Source organism: Erinaceus europaeus, chromosome 14 (assembly GCF_950295315.1).
Source record: "Erinaceus europaeus chromosome 14, mEriEur2.1, whole genome shotgun sequence".
NCBI classification, from domain to species: Eukaryota; Metazoa; Chordata; class Mammalia; order Eulipotyphla; family Erinaceidae; genus Erinaceus; species Erinaceus europaeus.
This window is the reverse complement of record NC_080175.1, coordinates 86355076-86364889: the sequence shown is the minus strand read 5'-3', so window position 1 is coordinate 86364889 and position 9814 is coordinate 86355076.

Here is a 9814-nt window from a genome sequence, read left to right as displayed (position 1 = left end):
TAACACACTCAAAGCACATGAGGCCACAACATCTTTTTCTCAGTTTTTCTCTGAGAACTGTGTTGTGTCCCATCTACTCGCTGGAAAGGAACTCTGATCATAGAGAAGAGACAAATTTGAATACTAGTTAGTCATGGTAATGGTGAAACTTAACTCTACAGGACTGATCTTTAAGCACAGCTTTACCATGACATCTTGAAAATATTATATGATGCAGTTATTCCCCCAAGTATTTTTAAAGCTGTTTTTTCCACTCCAAATGTCTCATTCTAAAAAGAACTTAATTTATTATAATCGTCATCATCATCCTGTGAATTCTTATTCTGTGTAAGGTGCATTAAAGTTATTGTAAATACTGAGAAGTGTTTCTTAGAATCTTGATCACTAGAGCTTAAGAGTCTATTTGGGGAAATTATATGATCATAAGACAAATACAGTCTCTGAGCAAGATTTACTGTGTCACTTAGAAGTGCAGTAGGCAATAAACATTGTATAAGGAGTAGAAGATATTTTTGAGTTGTCTGAGGATCTGAGTAAAATGGAGACAAATGAAATAAAAATATCTGAGCACTTTTGACAGGAGATATGTCGTAAGCACATACTATAGTCTAACAGGCATGTGACATGTCTCAGAAAGAATAGGAGACCAATTTGGCTACTGTGAAGAATTTTAATATGGGACTATTTCTCTAACTAGTAAAAGCTACAACGAACTCATAAGGGAGGAGGAAAAGAATCCCTAAACACCAAAATCAACAAAAGCACAGGATGCATGAGAGTTGTTAGGCAAATATGCTTCATGTTATAAGCAAACACTTGTTTTTATTTATTTATTTATTTATTTATTTATTTATTTATTTATTTATTTTTAAGGATACGTGTGAACATATGCTCTATCTCATGGGACCTGATCTATATCTAGGTTTTGGAACTTTGTTAGCAAGTGAACCACCTGGAATGGAATTGGAGACTCCTATGCAAGGAAAGGTCTCACCCAAGTAATGAGACTGAAGGGCTGATATTTCATGCCTGACGTCTCTGGACACAGTCTGAAGTGAAACATGCTGAGGTGGTACTCGTTGCATTGATTAGGTTGGGATCAGCAGATGCACATATCATTTGGTATGAATTGAGAGAAGCATGCGGGGAAGTGAGCCCCACCCCAGAGGTTCCAGGACTGGGGGAAGTATAGGCTCTACAGAGGAAGTGGGAGGTCCCTGTTGTCTTAGGGTTTAAGAAGACAATAGATAGTTATTGCTATAATCACACTATATGGCAATTAGGTTAACTGAAAAATCCCTTTGTTAGGATTTGCTGTATCATACACAACATCACTATAATTTATGTCATTTGATATTATTTGTATATAGCTGTGCCACAGGTTGCTTCTGTTCTCCCTGGTCTAAGCTTTTAAGAGAGTCAGCATATCAAAGACTCAGCCTATGGTCTGTGCATTAAAAAAGTTTGTGACATTCAATCAATTTTCCCCTCTCATATTAATCAGTGATTAATATGACTAAAAATTAATAGAAGTGTACATAAACACCATTCCCACCACCAAAAGACTATGTTCCATCTTCCCTCTCCCCTCCGTGAAGCTAAACATCCACCCTCACCCTCAACCCAGGGTTTTTACTTTGATGCCCTACTTCAAATTCAGTCAAATCCTGCTTTGAGTTTTCATCTCTGTTCCCCTTTCTCAACTTCTGTTTATGAGTGGGATCATCCCATACTCGTTTTTATCTTTCTGATTTAGCTCACTTAACATAATTCTTTCTATCTCCAAAATGAACGCTTCTTCTGTATGTCTTTTCTCCTTTTCCTTTCCTTTAAGATGGGACCTAATGGTCCAAGAATTTATTTGACTTTGGCAAACCATATGAGGCATCAAGCAATAGCATTTTTAATTTGTTTACATAAGACAAATAAATTATTAAAGCACACACACACATGAATAATTATCACCTGGAGAATTCAGGAAATAAGAAGAGGTTCAGTGATACACCCAATATGAACTGTATACCAGTATCTCTAAACATTCCTATTTCTACTGTACACCTAACTGTTGTATTTTATTAAATGACCTAGCCCTGTGGTATTGTTCTCCTTGTATTTTTTTTTTTGAAAGGATGAAACAAGCAGGAAAGTTTGGGTGAAGATCTTAAGGAGAGGAATCTGGGTGTGGAAGGTGTAAGAATTTCGTGCCCGATGGACTAAGTCTGTCTTCCCTTGAAGCACTTGAAGTTACAGTGAGGCTAACTGGAAAGTGCCACAAGTCTGAGTAGATTCTGTCTCTGGAACCATAGAAACACAGTGTACAATGATAAGTCCAACTATAACTTGCCTATATTTTTAAAACAGCCAGCAGTAAGAAGGAGGATCATCTCCGCAAAGGCCCTGCCTTTTTCTCCTAGGATGCTGTACTGCCTATTTGCTAACAAACCTTTAAAACTGCCTAAAACACACCCTGACAGCTGCAAAAGATTTTGGTAATAGTTCTGATTCCATTTTCCTTCCATCTGTCTGCAGATGGTTTAAATTTGACATATATATATAAAACCAAGAAGCAATTACCATGCTTGTAGATTTCCCATATAAACAAAAAAGGATTGTGATTTTCAGGAGAGTCTTGGAATTGTGGATTATGTTGGGAGTTTGACAGTCATCCTGAACATGGAGGTTTTGACACTATTTAGAGGCAGATTGCTAATATTTCATTTAGATTTATTCAAACTGTCTATCATAGTGACATAAAAATTATCTGAAATGTCAACCGTAATTCTGAAATAAATTCCCTCCTTTGAAACTATTAGTACTCCTTTTCTTTTTCTTCTTTCAAAATATCTTTCAACTACAACAGAATGATGCACTATCAGAGTCTTTCTGTTTATTATAAGCCATCTGGATTTCCTTATTATTAATTAGATAATACTTCTTCCTACAATGACTTTCTTTTGGAAATTGCAAAAATAATTTGAAGGTACTATTTTAATATCCATTATACTTGAAGAAATTACTACACATGAGTCACATGTCCAAGATAACATAGGAGAGAAAGTGTGACTAGAGTCTTAGAATATTTTATTTATTTATTTATTTATTTATTTATTTATTTATTGGCCTCCAGGATTATTGCTAGGGCTCGGTGCCTACACCACTGCTCCTGGAAGCTATTTTTTCCCCTTTTGTTGCCCTTTTTGTCTTATCGTTATTTGGGCTATTATTGTTATTGATGTTGTTGTTGAATAGGACAGAGAGAAATAGACAGAGGAGGGAACGACAGAGAAGGGAAAAGAAAGATAGACACCTGCAGACCTGCTTCACCATTTGTGAAGTGACTTCCCTGAAGGTGGGGAGCCAGGGGCTTGAACCGGGATCCTTAGGTTGGTCCTTATGCTTTGCACCATGTGTGCTTAACCCACTATGCTACCTCTCTCCTCTGATCCAAATCAATCCTTTGTCAGGTGAGTAAATCAGGTACAAAACAGGTGGAAGTTCTCTCATTAATTCATTTTGCTGCCAGTCAGGAGATGCCAGTTTTTCTGATACCTAAGTTAGTGTTCCTTTTACTAAACTTTTCCTACATTGTGCTTTTAAAACTTATTTCACACAGAAGTCACAGCTTCTATTTTTTTTATTAAAATATACCTTTGTTTTTGAGAAAGATTAGGAATGATAGAACCAGAGCATCACTCTGATACATGTGATGCCAGGGATCAAAACTGGGACTTCATATTCTTAGATCCATTACTCTTAGCCATCATATTCCTTCTCAAGATACTAAAAAAAAAAAAATTCTAATTACAGGAGAATTGAATTGAGTTCTCAGCACCATATATGCCAGAACTGAGTAGTGTTCATATCTCTTCCTCTATCTCATAAAAATTAAAATTACATGTTTTTGAAAAATTGTGTTTCATTTTTGTATTGTATGTTTCATGTAGGCATCATTATTACTCAATATCTGTATATACTATATTACGTTCATTTAATAATAACCATTTCTCTCAATCTCCCCCCCCTTTCTCTCTCTTCCCCACCAGGGTTATTTCTGGGGCTTGGTGCCTGCACAGAGAATCTATCAGTCCTGGCAACCATTCCCTTTCCCCTTAACCCCTCTTTTTTACTTTATTTGACAGGATAAAATGAAATTGAGAAGGAAAAGGGTGGTAGATAGGGAGAGAGATAGACACCTTTAGTATGCTTCACTGTTCATGAAACTCCCCACCCCCACCCCAAAGGTGGGGAGCAGGGGTTTGAACCTGAGTCCCTGTGCATGGTAATATGTGTTCTTTTTTTTTTTAATTTATTTTATTCCCTTTTGTTGTCCTTGTTGTTTTATTGTTGTAGTTATTATTGATGTCGTTATTGTTGGATAGGACAGAGAGAAATGGAGAGAGGAGGGGAAGACAGAGGGGGAGAAAAAGACAGACACCTGCAGACCTGCTTCACCGCCTATGAAGGGAACTGCCTGCAGGTGGGGAGCCAGGGGCTCGAACTGGGATCCTGACGCCGATTTGAGCTTAGCGCCACCTGCGCTTAACTCGTTGTGCTACAGCCCGACTCCCGATAATATGTGTTCTTAACCAGGTGCCCACCGCCTGCCCCCAAAATCATCTCTCAAGTCATTTTTGTCCTTTTTGTGTGTTTGTTTTATTATTATTGGATAGAGACAGAGAGAAATTGACAGGAAAGGGGAAGACAGAGAGGAAGAGAGACAGAGAGACACCTGTAGCCCTGCTTCATCACTTGTGAAACTTTCCCCCTACAGGGACCAGGGGCTTTGAACCTGGATCCTTGTGCACTATAAGGTTTGCGCTTAACCAGGTGTGCCACCGCTTGGCCCCTCAAGTCATTTTTGAATAAAGCATTTTTTCACTCCTCTCTAAGTCTGCAAGACAGAATTTCACTTGGTATATCAAAGCAATATTCTAGAGCATTTACTGTGTGTAGTGATTTGAATCTCCTAATAATAATAAAGCATGCCTCACTTATCTCAGGAAGCATATAATTTTCTTTCTCCCTTCCATTCTCTGATTTTTTTTCCTTTTTTAATTTCTCACTGTGTATATGTAGAGAGGCAAAGGAAATTATAGTACCAAGGTATGAAATCAGAGTTTCTGAGGCCAGCGATAATTCACAGTGTAAAGCACAGCTTAACCAGGAGCATAGTGAGATGGGAACCCCATATCTACCAGGAAGTACCACAGCAAAACCAGAAGCTCAGATGCCATGGGGTCTCTCCCACTTTCTCTCTCTCTCTCTCTCTCTCTCTCTCCCTCTCTCTCTCTCCCTCTCTCTCTCTCTCTCTCTCTCTGCCTTAACTTTATGGGGGGATAGGTAATGATTTACAAGTATAGTCTTTTTTTTTTATTTTCCCATTTGTTGCCCTTGTTTTTTTTTATATTGTTGTTGTAGCTATTGTTGTTGTAGTTACTGATGTCATCGTTGTTGGATAGGACAGAGAGAAATCAAGAGAGGAGGGGAAGATAGAGAGGAGGAAAGAAAGACAGACAACGGCAGATCTGCTTCACCACCTGTGAAGCGACTCCTCTGTAGGTGGGGAGCCTGGACTCGAACCTGGATCCTTAAGCTGGTCCTTGTGCTTTGCTCTACGTGAGCTTAACCCACTGCGCTACCGTGGGACTCTCTACAGTATACTCTTTAACACATCATTTTCTAGGGAAATTTTCTTGAGAAATCAAGACCTATGAATACTGAACATAGAATTAAGATATTTAAGGTTGGATATTATAAGGAGAAAAGTGGATAGGAGAGAATAGGTTTTCTTGACTTTCCTCCTGTGCTTGGAAAACCTTTGCTGGGCTACACTGAATTGTATTCACTTAGGAAGCAATTCTTTCTGGGAAGAGGGAGGGCTGAACTTAAAACTGCAGTAGAATTCTTTAGATTTTGGGTTGTTTGTGGGTATTTCCTTAAGCATATTTTTTAAAAAATTTTATTTATAAAGGAAACACTGACAAAACCGTAGGATAAGAGGGGTACAATTCCACACAATTCCCACCACCAGAACTCAGTATCCCATCCCCTCCCCTGACAGCTTTCCTATTCTTTAACCCTCTGGGAGTATGGACCCAAGGTCATTGTGGGATACAGAAGGTAGAAGGTCTGGCTTCTGTAATTGCTTCCCCACTGAACATGGACGTTGACAAGTCCATCCATACTCCCAGCCTATATCTCTCTTTCCCTAGTGGGGCAGGGCTCTGGGGAAGTGGAGCTCCAGGACATATTGGTGGGGTCGTCTGCCCAGAGCAGTCCGGTTGGCAGCATCTGGAACCTATGTTTAAATTTAAAGTAGGCCCAGAAAAACATTCATATGTTCATGTGTTTATTTAAAAAATAAAGCATGTCTAAAAAAAAAAACCCAGATATTAACATATGAAGGAGATAAAGGTGCTTCCTCTAATTATTTTCCAGTAACTTTCTGATCTGTGATGGTAACTGTTACTCATCAACACTGACTAGACCCCACCCGGACTCTTCCTGCTCCTCCCTCCATAGCACCCCATCTCCTTCCTAAGAAATCACCGCTAGTGTCCAGTTTCAGTTCAAGAGATCATGACAGTGTAAAAGAATCTATAATTGTATGAATGGTTGTTCTGTAAGAAGCTAGGGGCACTGAGACAAAACCATTATTGGATTTCTGTAAAAACGAATTTCTTCTCCAACAGTTTTTCATTCTGGGAAGGGCATTGAGCAAGTTACACTGTCTTTGACTTTAGACTATTTATTATTATTTTTAAATATTTTTATTAGTGATTTAATATTATTTTACAAAATTATAAAGATAGTAGAGGTATAATTCACACCACCAGAGTTCTGTGTCCCCATACCCTGCACTGGAAACTGCAGTAGTTCTCTCAAAGTCATCAATATCAGCTGATTTTATCTGTATATCTATATATTTCTATATCCATATATAAACACATGCATATGTATATACATGCGTATTCTCCCATTTTTTCAATGGTCCTGCCTTTACCTCCACTACTAATGCTTCCAAGTGTCTTTCCTTTTTCCTCTTCTCTTTCAAATAAGTATACCTGGATTCCACTGATGCTTTCTTCTGGTGACAAATGTTTTGGGTCCTCATGGAATGGGGGTACAGAGGACTCTGGTTTACTTCCCCTAACATTTATCCCTCTGAGAATACAGACCAAATTATTTTGGGGGTGCAGATGGTGGAAGGCGTGGCTTCTGAAGTTGCTTATCTGATGGATATGGGTGTTGGCAGGTTGGCCCATACCCCCAGATTGTTTCTGTCTTGCCCAAGTGGGGTGAGGCTTCAGGAACCATTGGTGAGGTCATCTGTCCAGAGAAGTCAGGATGGAATCATGATGGCATCTGAAAATTGTTGACTGACATGCAGTAAGATGAAAAGCAGAACAAAATGTTTAATAAACAGGAACCAAAAGGTAGGAACACAGCAGATGAAAGCAGAGAGCTTAGGGTGGAAGGAAGCCACAAGTCTATTTTAAGTGTATTTCTAGGAGCTTAAATCTCAGTAATCTTTGCATGAGCTTGAAAGATTACAGGGGGACAGACTAGAAAATACTGTCTGAGAAGGTGGTGTCAGAGTTGAGAACAGAACCAAGAAACAGGAATAGGGCAGAGAGTTGCTTGCAAGCTTAAAGAAAATATATGAATACAATTAACTATTTCCCACATTGATCTCGTCCAGCCCCCTCCCCCATCCATATCTAGCACTAGAGCCTGTATAACCTCTGAGTCCCTGTCAGTCTGAGCTCTCAACTCATGGTCACAGCTGGGAACATTCTAGGCTACACTCATTTCAGGACCAGTCTTCCTTGAGTTGCAGGACAGGATGACCCAGCCTTCCTTCAGAGTGGGACAGTCCCTACCATTTCTACTTTATAGTGAGGATAACTTCCTGATGAAGCTCACAAAATGGCTTATGATGACGTCCCCAATGGATGTGACCATTGATAGTAGAGATAGTGATCTCTTAGAGGTCTAGGCCTATGTTATCTATGGAGGCATCCAAGAATTCCCTGTCTAGGACCCCAGGCGATAGAATGGGTTGATAGTGGCCCAAAAGGCCATCAGTAAGTCAGCCAGTCTTTTACCTTTATCCAGCTTTTGCAGTCACTTCTTTAGACTTACCCTCATTTGTTAAAGTGCTGAGTGTCACTTCTTGTATCCAATTCAGTATTATGTTGATGGGACTAGGACTGTTTTCACATGGCCATAGGGACTCACTATGAGTCCTGGCAAACTGAGTATCTGTATTTTCATTTTTTTTTAAACCTTCTACTTCTCACATACAAATAAATCCCTAAGCATTTCCCTTATACTTATAAATCTATTATCACCAGATTTAACCTGAATCCATGTCATGAATTTCTAAAGAATGTCCACATCAAGGTCTTAAAACTTTTAGTATGACCAAAAACAAGAAAATTGCTGTAACCCTCAGATACATCTCAGATAAATTTCTCTTAATTCTTTCAAACTACAGAGGGAAAAAAAAAAACTACTTTACCAGCCAGATTAATGTCTACATGAAGTTTGCTGTGATTTACCACACTCAAGCTATATACCCAGAATAATAGTTAAAGCAGGAGTCATCACCTAATTAAGTTTAGGACAGTCAACACCATTCGCCAAGGTCTCTTTTACATTTTTGTGAGCAAGTTAAATGGGAGGGAGGAGGATCCTAGAAATTGTTATTCTTTTACCATTTAATCATTGAAAGGAAAAACTGATGATAGACTATTTCTACCCCCCTGGGGCTGGGACTTTGTTTTTATTTGACTGTTAAAATAAAAATAGAAACTTTGAGGAGTTAACATAACTTTTTAATTTTATTTTTTAGATTCAGAGAGGGAAAGGATAGAGAGTGAAAGAGATCACATCACCAAAGTTTTTTTCCATGTGGTTGAGGGCAGGTGGTTACTTAAACCTGAGCTGTGCTCTAGCCTTGCATGCCTCTTCTTATCACCACAAAAATTTTTTGTCAGTTTCCTAATCTACTTTACCAACGATTTAATCAGAAACTGAGAAAGTATCCAAAGGAAGCATCCATGAATCCAGTAGACCCAGTCTGAAATAAGGGAAAACTTCATTCACTAATCAACTTCCATTAATTTCAGTGGAGCATAGTAACATTTCATGTCCACATCAACTGAATTAGTAGCTGGAATCTGCTCTTCCTTAGATACAACATATAGCAAGATAAGTATAGATTCTATTAGGAGATGCATGAAAGGAAGTTTTTTTTTCAAATTATCTTTATTTATAGGATAGAAACAGCCAGAAATCGAGAGGGAAGGAGGAGATAGACAGAGAGACACCTGCAGCCCTGCTTCACCATTTGCAAAGCTTTCCCCTGCAGGTGAGGCCAGGGGGTTGAACCTACAATGTAACATATCGCTCAACCAGGTGCGCCACCACCCAGTCTCCTGAAGGAAGATTTATAGGCTATCTAGATGACAGTATTTCAGGCTCCTTCTCAAGGGAAACAGGTTTTCCCTTCAATCAAAGGGTTCAAGTGAATGAACTAGATTGGAGCGGGGGACTGGATGAGAAGTTATGACTTCCTGTGGCAATGATTCATAAGATTTTTGCTCCCTTGCCCTACTGAGTATAACACCTATAATACAGGACAAGAAATATTTTGTATTAATTTCTTTTGTTCCATGGGCCCTGCAATCAATTAGCCATGCCTTAGATTTTTGACTGTTAAAACATTATGAATGGGGAGTCGGACGGTAGGTAGCTCAGTGGGTTAAGCGCACATGGCACAAGGCCCAGGGAAAGGATCCCCATTGGA